General features: G+C 43.5%; 1 long non-coding RNA gene across 2 annotated transcripts; it reads right to left on the reverse strand.

The window, feature by feature from the left end:
• Positions 1 to 9,128: 9,128 nt before the first annotated feature.
• LOC121562004 lies at positions 9,129 to 13,080 on the reverse strand. Of its 2 annotated transcripts, none has more exons than XR_005999373.2 (3): positions 12,950 to 13,080; positions 9,587 to 9,616; positions 9,129 to 9,356 (listed from the first exon to the last, which is right to left on the reverse strand). It is a non-coding gene; the product is annotated as an uncharacterized LOC121562004 (long non-coding RNA). The 2 variants fall into 2 exon arrangements; XR_006659613.1 differs by lacking the exon at positions 12,950 to 13,080 and adding an exon at positions 11,700 to 11,799.
• Between the last annotated feature and the right edge of the window lie 6,706 nt (positions 13,081 to 19,786).

Genomic DNA, 19,786 nt, shown 5'->3' on the forward strand with positions numbered 1-19,786 from the left:
GAAATAATTGAGTTGCAATGGTTTTAGAGCTTTTTATTGGAAATTTCAAACCAAAACAGTGAACATTCAATTGCCAAAACATTGAAAATATTCCATTGTCCCTGTCAGGTCCACACTGGGTAGGGATCAATAGAAAATAGGAAATCACTATGAAATCATCAAATATTTCAGTTGTGTATGTGTTCCTGTCATGAGAATGTTGTTATCTCAATGGTTGAAGTCAACTACTTCTTAAATCTTTGAATAATTCCCAGAGGTGTAAATCTCACAAGTTTAAATAAATTAAACAAAGACCCCTTATTGGGCAGTAGGTTCATTCATTCATTTACTACACCCCTAAATGGGCCAATGAAAAAGCTCCTTGCCCATATTTAGGCAACTTTTCTCTATAGCTTGAAGAAGCAACCTAGTCAGTCTTTTCCGTGTCTATTTCACACTTCTTTTTTAAGACCCAAATAGTCTGTTGCGTGAGCACATATGTATCCTTACACAGACACCTAAGATGGGGACATGTTCTTCAGTGTCTAGTTTCACATCCTGTTTCCTGCTAGCATAGATATGAAAATAAGCCAAAGCCCTTGTTTTTCTTCTAACTAAACTTAATACATTATCAGATTGTAGTTTTATGATTCTATTACATTCCTATAATTTTCAGGGTGTGATACTTTAGTCACATGAACACATTCCTCTATGTGTTCCCCATACTGTACTGTCTTTAGTCATCCTATTTAGCTAGCCTGTCTAAGTATACTGCACAACCGTCTGAACAAATCATTTTACTAGTTCTTCAGAGTAGATGAGGTTTACTTTCACCAACTGTCTCTGTCCCTCTCGTAGGTGTGTTGTGTACATTCCTCTGTCATGTGGTCTGTGTGTATCTAACCCTAACGTGTAGGTGTAAAAGTGTATCCACCCGTCCAGAGATCTGCTATAGTGACAAGATGCTCATGTCTATGCCCCTAACAATGGGAGTCGTTGTCCTGTGTGAGCGATATTCAGACCACCTCCAGATACATTAGAAAGCTGTTATTGTGATATGAAGATGCAGAATCCCCGTTCTGCTGTCGTCTGTCTGTCTGTCTGTCTGTCTGTCTGTCTGTCTGTCTGTCTGTCTGGGGAGAGGTCACTAAGGGTCAAGGTGCTGAACCTCTGGGCTGAGCTGATGTTTGGTGTCACTGATCGGAATCCACTAATGATCAATAACCCCTTGACCACTGTGAAATAAAAAACTGGAGGGGAAATCACACAAGACTGAGTTTATTAAAAGCATTCAGTGATTACATGGCAGTTTAGAGAGCAACAGGTCTTTATCTGGAAAGGGTAAATAACATAACAACAAACATTATCTGAACTCACATCAACTATCCACTGAGTGTACAAAACATTAGAAACATCTTCCTAATATTGCGTTGCACCCCAACCCCTTGCCCCTCAGAACAGCCTCAATTTGTCGGGGCAGGGACTCTACAAGGTATCAAAAACATTCCACAGGGAAGCTGGCCCATGTTGACTCCAATGCTTCCCACAGTTATGTCAAGTTGGCTGGATGTCCTTTGGGTGGAGGACATTCTTGATACACACGGCAATCTGTTGAGCGTAAAATACCCAGCAGCGTTGCAGTTCTTGACACACTCAAACCGGTTTGCCTGGCCCCAACTTCCATATCCTGTTCAAAGACACTTAAATCTATTGTCTTGACGATTCACACTCTGATTGGAACACATACACAATCCATGTCTCAATTATCTCAAGCCTTAAAAATATATTTTTTTACCTGTCTCCTCCCCTTCATCTACACTGATTGAAGTGGATTTAACAAGTGACATCAATAACAGATCATAGCTTTCACCCAGATTCAACTGGTCAGTCTATGTCTGGGAAAGAGCAGGTGTTCCTAATGTTTTGTCCACCAAGTGTAGAATTAACACCTGTCAACAATACCTTTAATGTCATTGATATAATTCAATACAATATATATTTACATTACTTATTGATTGATTTGTACAACACCATCTATTGTATTTCAGACCTGCACTAAGTACTATACTTTCCCTGTAACCCACAGATCATAAGAGAATAACATCATTATCTTTTCATACTACTAACATCATAAGAATAATCTACATCCTAATCAATATCATAACATTTATAATCAATAACATCATTATCTATATACTACTAACATCATAACAATAATCTACATCCTAATCAATATCGTAACATTTATAATCAATAACAATTATCTCTATATACTAATAACAACATCATAACAATAATCTACAACATAATAACATTTATAATCAATAACATGAGGTAAACAACACAACAAACTAAAATGACTTGAGAAAAAGTTGACCCCTTTATTTAAATTCAAAGTATGAACAGATGATTATAATAATACATGGACTAATAATGGAAACACTTCAAGATAAAGAATATAAAAGAGAACACTAAATAAGATGAAGACAAAAGCAAAAAACTATAAATTCTGTAACACAAAACAAACCATGTTCCCATGGTAGCAAAAAACTAAAACTAAAATTAATAATGGTGGTTGCAGTCACTCCTTTTAGATTTCTTCCAAGGTTCTAGAAAGATAAACTAATTCTGAACATGTTATTAAAATTAGAACCACTTAAGGTTTGTCACCACATTTTAAACACCAGTCCACTGCTGACCATAGATTTAAAACACAAAACTGACCTAAGATCAGCATGTAGGGTCAGCATCATTCTACTCCTACTCAGTCCCCTGGGCTGCTCTCTCCTCTCCCGGTCCAGCTTCAGCTCTGGAGCTCAGAGAGACCATCTCCATGGCATTGGCATCAACATAAAGATCCATGCTGCTCACCCTGTTCACTCTCTTCTGCCTCCCCTGGTGGTCTAGGAGACACAGCACCAAGAGTCAGACATTTCAAATCAAATCAAATGTATTTGTCCCAGATTTGCAGGTGTTATCGAAGGTGCAGCGAAATGCTTGTATTTCTAGCTCCAACAGGGCAGTAATACCTAGCAACAAAATAAATAATCACATAATCCAGAAAAATACAATAAATAAAGAAATCAGTGTCAGAGTCTGGAATATAATTATATATCATGTAAATATGTGTTCCTAATGTTTGGTATACTCAGTGTATATATACATATAATGGTGTGTAAAGACAGTATAGACAGTATGTGGATATAAAAAGTGTGTACAGCAGTAGTTATATAGGATGAGCCATGACTAGAATACAGGATATACAGTGCTTTCGGAAAGTACTAAGACCCCTTGACTTGTTCCACATTTTGTTACGTTACAGCCTTATTCTAAAATGGATTAAATTGTTTTTTTTCTTCATCAATCTACACACAATACCCCATAATAACAAAGCAAAAACAGATTTTTAGACATTTAGCAAATGTATTAAAATAAGAAACGGAAATATCACATTTACATAAGTATTCAGACCCTTTACTCAGTACTTTGTTGAAGCACCTTTGACAGCGATTACAGCCTTGACTCTTCTTGGGTATGAAGCTACAAGCTTGGCACACCTGTATTTGGGGAGTTTCTCCCATTCTTCTCTGCAGATCCTCTCAAGCTCTGTCAGGTTGGATGTGGAGCATCACTGCGTAGCTATTTTCAGGTCTCTCCAGAGATGTTAGATCCGGTTCAAGTCCAGGCTCTGGCTGGGCCACTCAAGGACATTCAGAGACTTTCATGAAGGATCTCTCTGTACTTTGCTCTGTTCATCTTTCCCAGTTTTGATGCACCTGTTGTACTGTCTCCTCCTTCTAGATGGTAGTGGGGTGAACAGGCTGTGGCTCGGGTGGCTGAGGTCCTTGATGATCTTCCTGGCTTTCCTGTGACACCAGGTGCTGTAGATGTCCTGGAGGGCAGGCAGTGTGCCTCTGGTGATGTGTTGGGCTGATCGCACCACCCTCTGGAGAGCTCTGAGGATGCATTCTGTGCAGTTGCACACCAGGCGGTGATACAGCTCGACAAGATGACTCTCAGTGGTGCATCTGTAGAAGTTCATGAGGATCTTAGGGGCCAAACCGAATTTCTTCAGCCTCCTGAGATTGAAGAGGTGCTGTTGCGCCTTCTTCACCACACTGTCTGTGTGAAGGGACCATTTCAGGTTGTCAGTGATGTGCACGCCAAGGAACTTGAAGCCTTTTCACCCTCTCCGCTGTGGCCCGTTGATGTGGATGGGGGGCGTGCTCCTCTGCTGTCTCCTGAAGTCCACGATCAACTCCTTCATTTGTTGACGTTGAGCGAGAGGTTATTTTCCTGGCACCACTCCGCCAGGGCTCTCACCTCCTCCCTGTAGGCTGTCTCGTTGTTGTTGATAATCAGGCCTACCACTGTTGTGTCATCAGCAAACCTGATGATTGAGTTGGAGACGTGCGTGGCCACGCAGTCATGGATAAACAGAAGTACAGGAAGGGGCTGAGCACGCACCCCTATGGGCCCCCCGTGTTGAGGATCAGGGTGGCAGAGGTGTTGCTGCCTATCTTCACCACACGCGTCGGTGGCACTTGTGTTATCCTCAATGCGGGAGAAGAAGGTGTTTATCTTGTCCGGGGAGGGGCGTTGGTGTCCCATACGTGGCTAGCTTTCACCTTATAATCTGGGATTGTCTGGAGTCCCTGCCACATACGTCTCGTGTATGAGCCGTTGAATTGCTCATACTTTGTCCCTCTACTGTCGTTGTGCCTGTTTGATACACATCCATGTTCACAGTCACCTTGCCACTGGTTTCTCTCTTTCTCTCTCTGTCCGTGTCGCTCCCCCTCTCGTTCTCTCCCCCTCTCGTTCTCTCCCCCTCGTTTCTCTCCCCTCGTTCTCTCCCTCTCGTTCTCTCCCTCTCGTTCTCCTCCCTCTCGTTCTCTCCCCCTCGTTCTCTCCCTCGTTCTCTCCCTCTCGTTCTCTCCCCTCTCGTTCTCCCTCTCGTTCTCTCCCTCGTTCTCTCCCTCTTTCTCTCCCCTCTTGTCTCTCTCTCGTTTCTCTCATAATCAGTACAGTACTGAAGAACAAACCCAAGATAGTGCAACACAAGTCAAAGATACACATCTGGTTAATCACACACCTTAAACACAGAATAGACCAATGTAGAATCTGAACCCTGCTCAAAGACAAACATTTAAATGACTTGTAACGTCTGAGTAACTGTTTACCTTGTAGTACAGGTAGATGGTGGTGATGGCTATCAGTAGGATCAGCAGCACTACAACGTGTCTGATGATGAAGGCTGGCAGAGGAGAGGCTGCAAACAGAAACACATTTGATGAGGGGACTGATCATCATCACATAGATCTGTGGGAAATCTGTCAATGACAAAGTTATAAGTCTTGTTCATGTTCAAGTTACCTGTGACCGGTGAGGGAGAGGAGCTCACTCTCAAGAGGAGAAGTTATGAGAGAAAACATAATTGTCGGGTAAACACAGCTGTAGTTTCCTTGGTGAGTCATCTGCAGCAGGGAAGAGGAAGGTAGCAGAGTGATTGACAGCTGGCTGGGTCTGGAGTTCTGTTGGAGCCGGTGAACGTGAGAAGGAAGGAGACTCCTGGGTACTCTGGCTGAGTGGAGCAGGTGATGGTGAAGCTGTAGCCCCTAAACACTTCGGCCCCTGAGTGGCCCCTGGAGACCCCCTCCCCATTGAGTCAGTCAGGAAGATATCAGGCTGGACCAGGAGATCTGTAACAATAAAGAGAACAAGAAAAACCTCTTTAACTAGTTTCCTATAGATATGACAATAACATCAGCATGTAACAGTGCTAGCCACCCTCCCTCACAGGGCAACATAGAGTAGTGGGCCTACAGTCACTGAGACAACATATGTTGATATCAGGCTGAAGCAGGACATCTGGAACAAGAGGAGAGAAAAAGAAAACGTAGCTCCTCAACTACTTTCCTCATTTAGATATGACAATAACACTGACATGTGACATTGGCAGTGAGTAGAAGGCGTTCACTGAGATAACACTCAAATACAAAAGCATTCTGGGATATTTAAGTTGTATTTGATTCCTACTTGACTGAGTGATCTATTTTGCAATGCAGATTTACAAGCTAAATAGTCATCTCGTGAGGTGCCAGAGGAAGTTGTATGAATGAAGGAAATCAGTTGAATATAATTGCATAATATCTTGATATTTCCTGAGCAGATCACTGTGAGTCCAGGAAGGAGATGTAATACATGGCCAAAAGAATGTGGAACTCGGTAGTGAGTGTTGCACCGAGAGAGGATAATTTTGACGCTCTACGCGCTTCAGCGAGTCCGTTCTGTGATCTTGTGAGGCCCTACCACTTCACGGCTGAGCCGCTATGTTGCTCCTAGACGCCACGTTGAAAGTCACTGAGCTCTTACCCATTCTACTACCCAATGGTGGTCTATGGATTGTATGGCTGTGTGCTAATTTTTATACACCTGTCAGCAACGGGTATGGCTGAAAATAGCCCAATCCACTAATGTCCACATACATTTGGCCACATAGTGTATCTTGTTATTACCTGAGCAGATCACTGTGAGTCCAGGAAGGATATCATAAATTCTCCAACACTCCCTCAGTGAAGGCTCAGACCCAGAACAGTAAACTCTAAACCCTCTAGTGGTGTTTCCAGGTAGAACTGAAACAGTGGAGCCACAACCCAGCTGTCTACACACTACTGCAGCTACAGCCTTGGCCCAGTGTTCCAGTTCCCACAGTCCTCCCACTCTCCCTGGTCGTACAGCACACACTCCCACCAGCACAGCGACTGCCTCCTCCCACCAGCGCCTCCCACATCATCAGGCTCTGAGAAAAAGAAGAGAGAGAGACAGAACCTTACTATTTTCTGACTTAAAACACACCTACAGTGGGCTCCAAATTCATTACTGGAACCCCTGACTGCACAAACAATACCCAAAAAAATATAAACAATACTGTACTTTATTAATGTTTCAATGGAACCAACCAAAATCATACAATTAATTAATACAAAATAAATGTCACCTAAATCAAGGTTTCATAATTATTGGCACTCCTCATTTTGGTACTTAGTGCAACCACCTCTGGCAAGGGATAACAGCATGGAGTCTTTTCCTGTAATGTTTGACAAGGTTAAGAAACACATTTGGAGGGATTTTGGACCATTCCTCTATGCGATCCTTTCAAGTACCTTCACATTCTTGGGTTTGCGCTTATCAACTGGCCTCTTCAACTCAGCCCACAGATTTTTCGATTGATTTGAGGTCTGACTGAGATGGCCATGGCATGAATATATATTTTTTTGTCACAGAACCATTTCGTGTGGATCTTGAGGTATGTTTTTGGGTCATTGTCTTGTTGGAAAGTCCACCTACTGCCAAGTCCCAGCCTTCTGGCAGAGAAAACCAGAATGTCAGCCGAAATTCCCTGATACTTGGTGGAATTCATTTGCCATCCAGTGCCCCTGGACCTCTGGAATTAAAACAGCCCCAAAAACATCACTGACCCACCACCATTTCACCGTAAAAGGAGGTGACTCTCCTTGTATGCATCTCTGTTTCGACGCCAAACATGCTCGATGCTGTATCCTAGACCAAAACGTTCAATTTTGGTCTCATCTGACTGAGAGCACCTTCTTCCAGTCATAATGTAAATGACGTTTGGCAAACTTCCAAGCGCATGCGTCGTGTCTTGGGTCAGAAAGGGCTTTCTTCTGGCAAACCTTCCAAAGAGCCTGTGGTTGTGGAGGTGGCGTCTGATGGTGCTTTTTGAAACCTGGTGACCCCCAAGACGCCACCAAGGCCTGCAATTCGTTCACAGTTATTCTTGGGGATTTTGTTGCTTCTCTCACCCATCCTCCTCCCCTATCCTGGGGGCAAAACATGCACGTCCCTCTACCCAATAAAAGAGCCTGTGGATATTGTATGCGTGTTACCTAATTTTTTATACCCTAGTGAAACCGGAATTGATGTAATGGCATTTCATATATAGTTCCTTAAGACTTAGATAACTTAAATAAGTGGAATTTAATTCCTGGTTTAATTTGCAGTAGATGTTATTTACAATAATCTTTAAGGGTGCCATTAAGAAGAAACTTGATTTGGAGGACATTGATTTTAATTTAATCAATAAAATGATTTTGTGGGTTCCATTGGAACATTAATATAGTACAGTATTTCCACTGTTGGTATTTTCAGTTTCTCTCTATAATTATATTGTTTATATTTCTGTAAGTATGTTTGTACAGATTGCCAGACAGGGGGTGCCAGTAATTTTGGAGCCCACTGTATATTCCCTCTCATATTCTTCACTCAGTGAGAAACAATGTTGATTGAGTGATAAACTGTTTCTTACCTGAGCAGGTGAGTCCAACAGCATTACCAGGTAGGCAGGTGTTTTCTGTCTGAGGTGTCACAGTCCAGGAGAAGGGACTCATTGGCTTTACACTGGAACTCTTTATCCCAGGTCTGACCCTCACCTTCTCCATAGAGCCCCCTGTAGAGCTGCAGGAGCCCCACAGCCAAGCTCCCCACAGACTACCTCTGCATCCTGCTGGTCAAAGTCAGCTTCACACACTGAGGCCGAGGACTGATTGGACTTCACCTCAGTCTCCCAGAGCAGAGACCAGCTCCATCCACAAGCTGCACAGACTCTGGAGAAAAGAGTTGGTGGGGAACATTCAATCAAGTTTTGTTGATGACACTGTCAAGGACTAAACACAAATATGTTGGATAAAGATTGTAGGTTGCTATGTTTGATACTGTAAGAGGTAGAAAATGGGTTCTTAGTCACTCAAGACAGGGTTGGGAATAATGCAGGCAGGGAGACAGGAATAAAAAGTTCACTTCACTTTATAGAAAATAAACAGCTGACATCCATCAGGCAGCTTCACTTCAGAACATCTGAACTACAAGATCTGCCCCATGCACATCTCCCATGCAAATGAATATGACAAAACACAAATATAATGTTTAAAAATACATCTAACATCTCTACTCTCTTTAAATGAAATGAAAAAAACATAAAACATGATATATGCTAATCTTGTATAATGTACCAATTAAATCTCTCAATATTACCAGTCTCTTACCTGAACAGATCACATTATGATGATAATATTCACCATTACAGAAACTAGGTCCTCCTCCACGGATGTGACACTCTGTAATAGTAGACTCATTTCCACTGCAACTCCCTAGTGTGACTCCTCCTCTTCCCTCTTCAACCAGAGGTCCTCTAGATTCAGCTACAGCATTCCCACAGCCCAGCTCTCTACACACAACCTTAGTCTCTCTCATGTTCCACCACCTACAACATAGAACTAACCACTCTCCTCTGTAGAAGACTTCCACTGTCCCAGAACAGGAAGTGGTCCCATTCACCAGTCTGACTGAGTATTCAGCTGTAAACAGCAGAGAGGAAAACACAGTGGTGAGGACAGATTATGACAGGGCTTCTGTTATTCTAACAGCAGTAATGCTTTGTGGTTGACAAGTATTAGTAGTTCCATAAAACAGTACTTGTTATTGGTTTTAGAATGGTGTGTATGGACACATGAATTTCTCCATGTGGGATAACAAAGTTGACTAATATTGAACTGCTATAATCACTGTAGATTTATACTCTACCTACCTGGTGGACTGATGCTTTGAGCCTGGATATCTTAAGAGAGAGAGAGAGAGAGAGAGAGAGAGAGAGAGAGAGAGAGAGAGAGAGAGAGAGAGAGAGAGAGAGAGAGAGAGAGAGAGAGAGAGAGAGAGAGAGAGAGAGAGAGGGGGGAGAGAGAGAGAGAGGGGGAGAGAGGGGGGGGGGGGGGGGAGAGAGAGAGGGAGAGAGAGGAGGAGAGAGAGAGAGAGAGAGAGAGAGAGAGAGAGAGAGAGAGAGAGAGAGAGAGAGAGAGAGAGAGAGAGAGACAGAGAGAGATGAGAGAGAGAGAGAGAGAGAGAGAGAGAGAGGAAGCTGAGGTTAAAGTGAACATCAACATGACCTTTCATGATGTGATGGGGAAGATAGGGCTTAGTCGATGGTATGATGCAACAACACACGGTGTACACACACTATAGATACAAAGTATGTGGACACCCCTTCAAATTAGTGGATTCTATTTCAGCCACACCCCTTCCTGACAGGTGTATAAAATCGAGCACACAGCCATGCAATCTCATAGACAAACATTGGCAGTAGAATAGCCTTACTGAAGAGCTCATTGACTTTCAACGTGGCACCGTCATAGGATGCCACCTTTCCAACAAGTAATTTAGTAAAATGTCTGCCCTGCTGGGAGCTGCCTCGGTCAACTGTAAGTTCTGTTATTGTGAAGGGAAACGTCTAGAGCAACAACGGCTCAGCGTGAAGTTGTAGGGCACAAGCTCACAGAACGGGACCGCCGAAAGTGCTGAAGAGGGTAGTGTAAAAACCGTCTGTCCTCGGTTGCAACACTCACTACGAGTTCCAAACTGCCTCTGGAAGCAACGTACAGAACAAGAACTGTTAGTCGGGAGCTTCCTGAAATGGGTTTCCATGGTTGAGGAACTGAACAAAAGCCTAAGATCACCATGAGCAATGCCAAGCATCGGCTGGAGTGGTGTAAAGCCCACCGCCATTGGACTCTGGAGCATTGAAAACACGTTCTCTGGAGTGATGAATCACACTTCACCATCTGGCAGTCCAAAGGAAAAATCCACGCAGCAATGTATATTTACCATTACCTCACTAATGCTCTTGTGGCTGAATGGAAGCAGGTCCCCGCAGCAATGTTCCAACATCTAGTGGAAAGCCTTCTCTGAACAGTGGAGGCTGTCATAGCAGACAAAGGGGGACCAACTTCATACTAATGGTCATGACTTTGGAATGAGATGTTTGACAAGCAGGTGTCCACATACTTTTGGTCATTTAGTGTACATTCCCCTTTCCATGGAAATGTGTAACTCTCTCTTTGCAGATGAGTTTATATCTAATTTAATACCTTTGCTTTGTCTGTTTTTGAAATCATTCATTTCAGAGGTCAGAGGTCAAGCTGAGCCGGACCAAAAGTGGAAGAGTGGAAAAGGTTACTGGTTGTGATGACATCACTGGTTAGAAGTCAGTGATGAAAAGATATTCAGTTGACTGCATGTTGAGTCTGTTGATGTTAATTTAACCTCTCTCCCTCTCTCTCCCTCTCTCTCCCCCCTCCTCCCTCCCTCCCTCCCTCCCTGTTGATCTTGACTCAGGTAACAGACCTCTAACTTCTACCCCCCTACTCCTGCTCTAACATACAGTATCTCACAAAACTGAATACACCCCTCGCATTTTTGTAATCAATAACATCATTATCTATATACTACCAACAACATCATAACAATACTCTACATCATAATCAATATCATAACATTGATAATCAATAACATCATTATCTCTATACTACAAACAACATTATAACAATAATCTGACAGTTTGAACCAAGGAAGCCTTGTGGTAGACCAATGTGGTTGATTAACAGAGCATCTGAGTGTGTCCCAATAATATCTCCTTTCTCCTGAAGTGTGCACTTGTTCACTACTTCCCATAATCTAAAAGCATTGGATTGGTGGAGGCATGGACTAGTGGGAGTTTCCTACCATATTTATAATGTTGATGTAACCCTATCACCACAGGCTCAGATAAATCCATAGAGTAAAAGTATGGTGAAAAGGTCCACTCAGTACATAATAAACCTGGTATGACTAAACTCGCTAAAGAAAACCAAAGAGACCAGGGTTCTTACCTACAGATAGAATGTGTATATAAAAAGAATGAATAATGAATGATCCACTTGCAAACAATTGGCAATACACACAATACAATAATATTTTAAGATAACCTAAACCCGGGAATGCTAAACTGAAAATGTTCGTTGGCGCCGTTGGAGCTATAAAAAAACAAACAGTCTAACCCCACAGTTATCACGGTAGAAAGCCCTTGAAACCAACAGTTGACTATTTATAATCCAATAGGCAGAAAGTGCCCTGCATGCATCCGAAAAAACGATGTCCAGTGTCCCCGAAGCCCTTAAATGACCTCAGACTAAACTGTCCTCTCCAGCTCCCGATCCGATCGAACCCAAGCAGCTCCCGAAGCCACTGCCAGTGGCACTGGAACCTTCGTCAATACAGCCAAGCAGCAAGCGAATTGAGACGACTCATTTCTAAAATATTCAACTATACATCTTATTTTGTTAAGGTAAGTAAAGTAGAGTGCAGTTTGTTGATAAAACAAGTTTACTGGAGAACGGAGACCAAGTAGAGACTTTCGGACAAGGTGGATAATTGTATAATATGAGGCAGTTTATTCAGAGGTAAAGATATCTGTAAATAGCGTGCACGGACCCGTTCGTCAACCTCGTAGGGAGATATCTGAGAGAGCTGAGCCCCTAAACATTGTGTGCTGACATTTTATACAATAAAATAAAGTAGGTTGATTCTAGTAGTTCTGATCTTCTGATTGGTCCTGATGAGTTGGTCGAGGTCACTTCCATTGCATTGGCTCTGAGTCGGGTTCTCTGTCTTCAGATGTTCAGCCTAAGAGAAGGGGTTTTTTGTGTGTGTGTGCTTAACAATGATGATGTGTGTGTGTGTGTGTGCGTGTGTCTATGTGTGTGTGTGTGTGTGTGTGTGTATGTGTGTGTGTGTGTATGTGTGTGTATTGTGTGTGTGTGTGTGTGTATGTGTGTATGTTTAACAATGATGATGTGTGTGTGTGTGTGTGTGTGTGTGTATGTGTGTGTGTGTGTGGGGGTGTGTGTGTGTATGTCCTCAGAGCAATAACTTGTGAGTTGGGAGAACTGAGAGACCTATGGCGTGGGTGTTGTCCATAGTCACTGCTGATAAGGCCGATAAGATAGAAGTCTTTGTGCATTGTATTAAATCCAAAGGCCCAACACAAGATGGGTCATGCACAAGATTTTAGTCAGACCAAGCTATAACATTATATATATTTACTACGACAAGTTAAAACCAATTCGGGGAAAAAACGTACACAAAATGTTTTCCAACTTCACAAGCGCACCTCTCCCCTCTGTTCAACCTCCCCAAGTTCTGTCACGTCACCCCGCTCCTCCGCACACTCCACTGGCTTCCAGTTGAAGCTCGCATCTGCTACAAGACCATGGTGCTTGCCTACGGAGCTGTGAGGGGAACGGCACCTCCGTACCTTCAGGCTCTGATCAGTCCCTACACCCAAACGAGGGCATTGCGTTCATCCACATCTGGCCTGCTGGCCCCCCTACCTCTGCGGAAGCACAGTTCCCGCTCAGCCCAGTCAAAACTGTTCGTTGCTCTGGCACCCCAATGGTGGAACAAGCTCCCTCACGACGCTAGGACAGCGGAGTCACTCAACCCCACTGATGTACATTTAGAATACATCTTAGCTGATAATTAATTAAGGATTCTAATATTTTAGCTAGGCAAAAAAGTTTATAAATAGGGCAATAATTATTTAGGTCACAAGGGGTCACCACCTTTGTGAAGGGGGAGTACATGGGCCGCCTTCCAAACCTTGGAGATAGTACCAGATATAACTGTCAGGTTACGGGTTGATGATTCAGCAATCAGGGGGGCAGAGAGCTGCAGTAGAAATGGATCAAGCATATCAGCCAAAGTGGATTTTTAAAAAACATAAATCTTAAGCAAGACATCTAGCACATCACAGATAGTAAATTGTTAAAATGAAACAAAGATTGACTAGAAGGTTAGGGACAAGAAACGTATTCTACCTAAGCTACATCAACACAATGTAATGAAGAATGTTATTATTGTTTTCAAGTGAGTACACAACTCTAGTCTAGGCTGTAAACTGCAGTGAATAGCCCAGGTCATTTTAATAACCGTTCAAAAACCAGGCGTTTTGAATACATATTAATTTCAAAATAACTGCATCTAGCCTGTCTGATTTGGATCAGTTATGGGTTTTTACTCTGCAGTTTAGCCTCGAAGGTCCAGGAACATTAGCAGGACAGTAATATTCTCTATTTTGTCATGATGTATAATCTAACAGAAACAGGCTAATGCATATGAATTATAATAACGCGTGAGCGCGGAGGAAGTTGGATCCATTCCTTCCTCTCTACTCTCTCCTCACCTCCTTCTCTAAACCCATTGGAGAAGGTCATTCTAACCTAAAATGCTACAAGGAAGCAGCTAGCAACACCCACTTTCAGACACACTCCATGTATGCAGTTACCCTCTGGGATAATCTCGATTGTAGAGTAAACTCCTCGCGTCCTCTCTCCTCACCTCCTCTCTCCTCATTGGAGGAGAAGGTCAGAAGGGCGGGACCTCTGGCTTTCTCATCCAATGGGTTTTTAGAAGGAGGCGAGGAGTATGCAATTGAGATTCTCCCCATGACTGTGAAAGGGTGCCATAAAGCAGTGTGCACTGTATAGAGCTCGCCAGCTTGTAGCCTAAATGAATGGGGAAAGACTAGGGTTTTGGGATAAACGCTGAAAATAAGGTCTGAGATGAACACAGACTTAGTAGATCTTATACGTTTTGTTCTATGAGATAATTTCAGTCAGTTAACATTACCTTTATGAATTATGAAGCCTTTATGTTTTGTTCTATGAGATAATATCAGTCAGGTAACATGACCTTTATGAATTATGAAGCCTTTATGTTTTGTTCTATGAGATAATATCAGTCAGTTAACATGACCTTTATGAATTATGAAGCCTTTATGGGCTTTTTCTGATTACATAAATGCTTCAAATTTCACAAAAAGTGACGTTAGCTGATGAAGATTATCTCATATAATAAAACGTAGGTTATAAGATCTCCTAAGCCTGTGTTTACCACAGACCTTATTGTCGGAATTAATCAAAAAACCCGACAAAAACTCCATTAATTTCCCCGTAGGATTTGACCAATGAACCGAGGTGGAGTTTGTGCCTACAAAAAGTTTCCATTACTATTGCTCTGTATAGGGCAGTGGTCCCCAACCTTTTTCAGTTACCCAGAGGACCCTCTCATGTGCATTTTACCAGTAACCCTCTGGTCTCATGAGTCTTCTCAAGTACCCCCTGTGGATAGTCCAAGTACCGCAGGGGTCCTAGTACCCCTGGTTGGGAAACACTGCTAGTGAATAGGGTCCCTTTGTCTTCCTGTCATGCAGTTACATGGCCACTAGATGGCGATGTTTACCCAGTCTGGGCCAGGGTTGCACTACAGAACTAACACTGCTGAACCAGGCCTACGGTGGAAAACAATCCTTTATCAAGGTTATGGGTCCATTCATATCTAGCTAGGCCTGTATTCATGAAGAGTTTCAGAGTAGGAGTGTTGATCTAAGACCCCTTTTGCCTTTTAGATCATAATGAATAACATTACATGGACAGTGGGGAACTGATCCTAGATTTTACATTTACATTTTAGTCATTTAGCAGATGCTCTTATCCAGAGCGACTTACAGTTAGATCAGCAGCATTCCTCTTTCTTTCCTGATTGATATGGCAAAACCTGACCACACGCACTTTACGTTAATTCTCCTAATCGGCTACGTTAATTATCCTAACCCGCTACGTTAGTTCTCCTATCCTGCCACGTTAATGATCCTATCCTGCCACGTTAATTCTCCTAACCTGCTAAGTTAATTATACTAACCTGCCACGTTAATTATCCTAACCTGCTACGCTAATTCTCCTAACCTGCTAGGTTAGTTCTCTTAACCTTCTCCGTTAGTTCTCCTAACCTGCAACATTAGTTATCCTAACCTCCCACGTTAGTTATTCTAACCTGCTACATTAGTTATCCTAACCTCCCATGTTAATTATCCTAACCTGCTAAGTTAGTTCTCCTAACCTCCGCAGTGGCGTGTATTCATGGATGCCAAAGGAAGCCAGGCTTCCCCATAAAAATGACCAAGAAAAAAACATATAAAATAATGTATCTTTCATCTCTCTGTGTTTTATCATTTTCCTTCAATTAGCAAAAGGCTGATTGTACCTCACCGGAGAAAGCATCTGAGCGAGTGAAACGGTGCCCCTCTGTCTCTGTATGTGTAGGCCATTCTATCTGATGCTGTCTGGTTAAAAAGAGTAGGATGCTAACATTTGGCCTCCCTTGATCATAAAAAATTAATTAAAATGCCAATCAGCGTTGAGCTAAATTGTGAATGGTCCTGAAATAAATCAAATCAAATAACAAATTGCATAATGACCCCTGCGCCCACCCGACCCCCACCGACCCTGGGCACCGCCCCTAGGAGGCCGCCCCAGATTTTGGGAACTACTGATCTATCTGATGCTGTCTAGTTAAAAATAATATTACACTGCTGCCGCCCTGTAGCATTGAATGCAAGGGATGTAGCCTGATTAGCCTAAAATGAAAAGCATTCCAAAATAGGCCACTAAAGCATGATTTGGCCACAGAGGATCATTCCATAGCTTCTTTAAAATATATATATGTTGTGGATTGTTTTAAATCTCATTGCCTACTGTCAGAAGGAAAGGCATCGTGCGTAATATCGACAGATAATTGTTGAGTTGAGATTGTCAGGGAAAAGCAGAGGCCCAGCCAGGCATATTGCAATATTTCCAAATACAATCGCGGGAAAACATAGTTTGGAAAGCAAATGTCTATTGCTGTAAAGAGAAGGCAGTGAAAATACTTTAATCTTTCTTTTATTTAGTTATCAAAATTCTCAACTTAATTGAGTGAACAACAGTAAGGCCTATCTTATTGGCACCAGCAGAGAGTATCATTGTTGGGTCAGTGCCACTTAAAAGTTATTTTTCTGAAAATAATGTACGTTTTAAAGTTAATTTCCTTCAATTTGGAACATTTTGCCATGGGGCATAGAGTAAATGTTGCCGTTCTGAAGCAAGTTTGCTGCAATTCTACACATTTTTCCAAAGGGTGGAGGTAAATGTTTGCCTTTTTTAATATGATAACTGATAATCAATGGGCCTCAACCGGGTCGGTAATTCGACCATTCTTACTACAAGACTAATTTACCAATCTAAAGAAAATGTTGCTGACATGGGTTAATTGAGTGACTGCTGATGCACACATTTTGAAATTTCCTAGTGGAGGGGAGAGGGCCCTAGTGGAGCCACCTGGCTGAGAGGGCCCTAGTGGAGCCACCTGGCTGAGAGGGCCCTAGTGGAGCCAGCTGGCTGAGAGGGCCCTAGTGGAGCCACCTGGCTGAGAAGGCCCTAGTGGAGCCAGTTGGCTGAGAGGGCCCTAGTGGAGCCAGCTGGCTGAGAGGGCCCTAGTGGAGCCACCTGGCTGAGAAGGCCCTAGTGGAGCCAGTTGGCTGAGAGGGCCCTAGTGGAGCCAGCTGGCTGAGAAGGCCCTAGTGGAGCCAGTTGGCTGAGAGGGCCCTAGTGGAGCCAGCTGGCTGAGAAGGCCCTAGTGGAGCCAGCTAGTTTATATTTCTGTCACACCCTGGCTCTTGGACTCATTATGTTGAGCCAGGGTGTGTTTATTTTCTATGTGTGTATTTCTATGTTGGTCTGTTTCTATGTTTGCCTGTGTGACTCCCAATCAGAGGCAACGAGTGTCAGCTGTCGGCTGGTTGTCTCTGATTGGGAGCCATATTTAAACTGTATGTTTTACCTTGGGTGTTGTGGGTTTTTGTTCCGTGTCGGTATTTTGTCACCGTGGACTTCACGAGTCGTGTTTTGTTTTGATAAACTTTAACTAATTAAAGTCATGTTTGTTTCACACGCTGCGCCTTGGTCTACTCACTCTTACGACCAGTGGCGGCTCCTGAAAAAATTCTCAGGGGGGCAATTTTTTTCTGATGATTTAGGTGACCTACACACATTTAAAAAAAGATATGTCCAGCAACAACATGAAGACAGGGGCAGCATATAAGTCAATACTGATATACACATTACTTGCTTCAAAAGGCCTCATGGTTGAATTGGAAATATGTGCACCTGAGCAAGCAGGAGCTTTTGATAGAGGCTACTGAAAACATTGATGCAAGTTATTGGTAATAAGAAATTTTTATAGACTTCCATATTCTGCCCTCTTGTATAGATTTGTGAAAATGAACAGTGATAGACATTTTGCCTGAAAACAGAATTTGAAAATAATTTCTAGAAAAGGTAAACACAGCTATCTGTATGGCTTTGTAAATATGAACAACCATATTCTGGCCAATTGTATAGATTTGTAAAAAAATTGTTTACTTTTTTTAAATGAAAAAATAACTATTTTAAACAACATCAACTGTGAACTGATTTGGGCGTGTGTGTGTTAAAGAGACAGACAGGGAGGGACAAAGAGAGAGAGAGGCTACATTACTTGTACTGAAACTGTTCTCTTCTCTCTTTCAATGCAGCAAAGCGGTCAATGACTTTCTCATTGAAATCAGGCATGCTGAGGACTAGTTTACTAGTTACTTTTTAGCTTGCTGCATGATCAAATTCAGCTGATGCGCATAGCAATGCACGTAATGGCCTTTCTTGAAATGCTCACGCACCTTTTGCCTTCTCTCGCCTCATCACACTGGCTCCATCGTAAGCTTGCGCAATGAGTTTGACTTTCACGTCGTCGGCAAAAGACTGTTCAGTCTCTCCAAAAGCACACTGGCGATTGAGACTGAGGTTGATTCCGAGATAGGAAGGAACTCAAAAAAGCGCTCCTGCACTTTGTGGTTGTCTCTTTGATGTGAACTTCTTTCAAAGAGACAATCGAAGTTGCACTGAACGCTATAGCCATCTTGATAGTAGTACGTGAATTGATTGATGCTGCTACCGCTCTTTTCTTAGTTACGTTCATGGTTACGTTACGTATGACGAAAGCGCGTAAGTGCAAGCCCTCAGAAACCCATAGAGATTGTATTGAAAGCTCTGAAATTTGAAAAAAATAGATTTTACATGGGAGTCTATGACAGACTTCTGGGCGATTTTCAACCTGACTGAAATCGCCCCCAAAAGGGGGGGCATTTGAAGCACGACTTTAGCCTGATTGGACATTTAGTGGCAGTGTGGCACTGTGGCAGATCAGACGTCTAGATTACAACACTGATAACTACTGTTGCCGTGATATAATTGATTAGAAAAAAAATCCCTTCCTTTTCCCGTTTGGCAGTGCGTCGCCCATATCGCCCTATTGAACACACCGCCCCTGCTTACGACGATCGTGACAGAAAAACCCACCATACCAAGACCAAGCAGCGTGTCCAGGAGCAGGCAGCCTGGACGTGGGAGCAGATCTTGGACGGGCAGGGGTCCTGGACCTGGGAGGAAATCCTGGCCGGGATGGATCGCGGCCATGGAGTGAGACGGTGGAGGCGCGCCGTAGAGAGGAGCTACGGCGTGATCAGGGTCGTCGTCGGACGGTCGTGAGGCAACCCCAGAAATTTTTTAGGGGGGCACACGGCATGGACGACGGGGCTGACGGAGGAGAAAAGGGGGCGGTTTCAGAAGGCCACCAGGCCAGGGGTACACCGCCCTGTACGTCCTGTGCGGATGCCTCACACAGAGTGTGTGAGGGTAGGCATTCAGCCAGGACGGGTTGTGGCCGCTATTCACTCCAGGCCTCCTATCCGTCTCCACAGCCCGGTTCGGCCTGTCCCTGCTCCACGCACCAAGCCTACGGTGTGCGTCGCCAGCCCAGTCCGGCCTGTCCCTGCTCCACGCACCAAGCCTACGGTGTGCGTCGCCAGCCCGGTCCGGCCTGTCCCTGCTCCACGCACCAAGCCTACGGTGTGCGTCGACAGCCCAGCCCGGCCTGTCCCTGCTCCACGCACCAAGTCTACGGTGTGCGCCGACAGCCCAGCCCGGCCTGTCCCTGCTCCACGCACTAAACCTACGGTGCGCGTCGCCAGCCCGGTCCGGCCTGTTCCTGCCACCCGCACCAAGTCTAC

Source organism: Coregonus clupeaformis, unplaced genomic scaffold, assembly GCF_020615455.1.
Source record: "Coregonus clupeaformis isolate EN_2021a unplaced genomic scaffold, ASM2061545v1 scaf1452, whole genome shotgun sequence".
In the NCBI taxonomy this organism is placed as follows: Eukaryota; Metazoa; Chordata; class Actinopteri; order Salmoniformes; family Salmonidae; genus Coregonus; species Coregonus clupeaformis.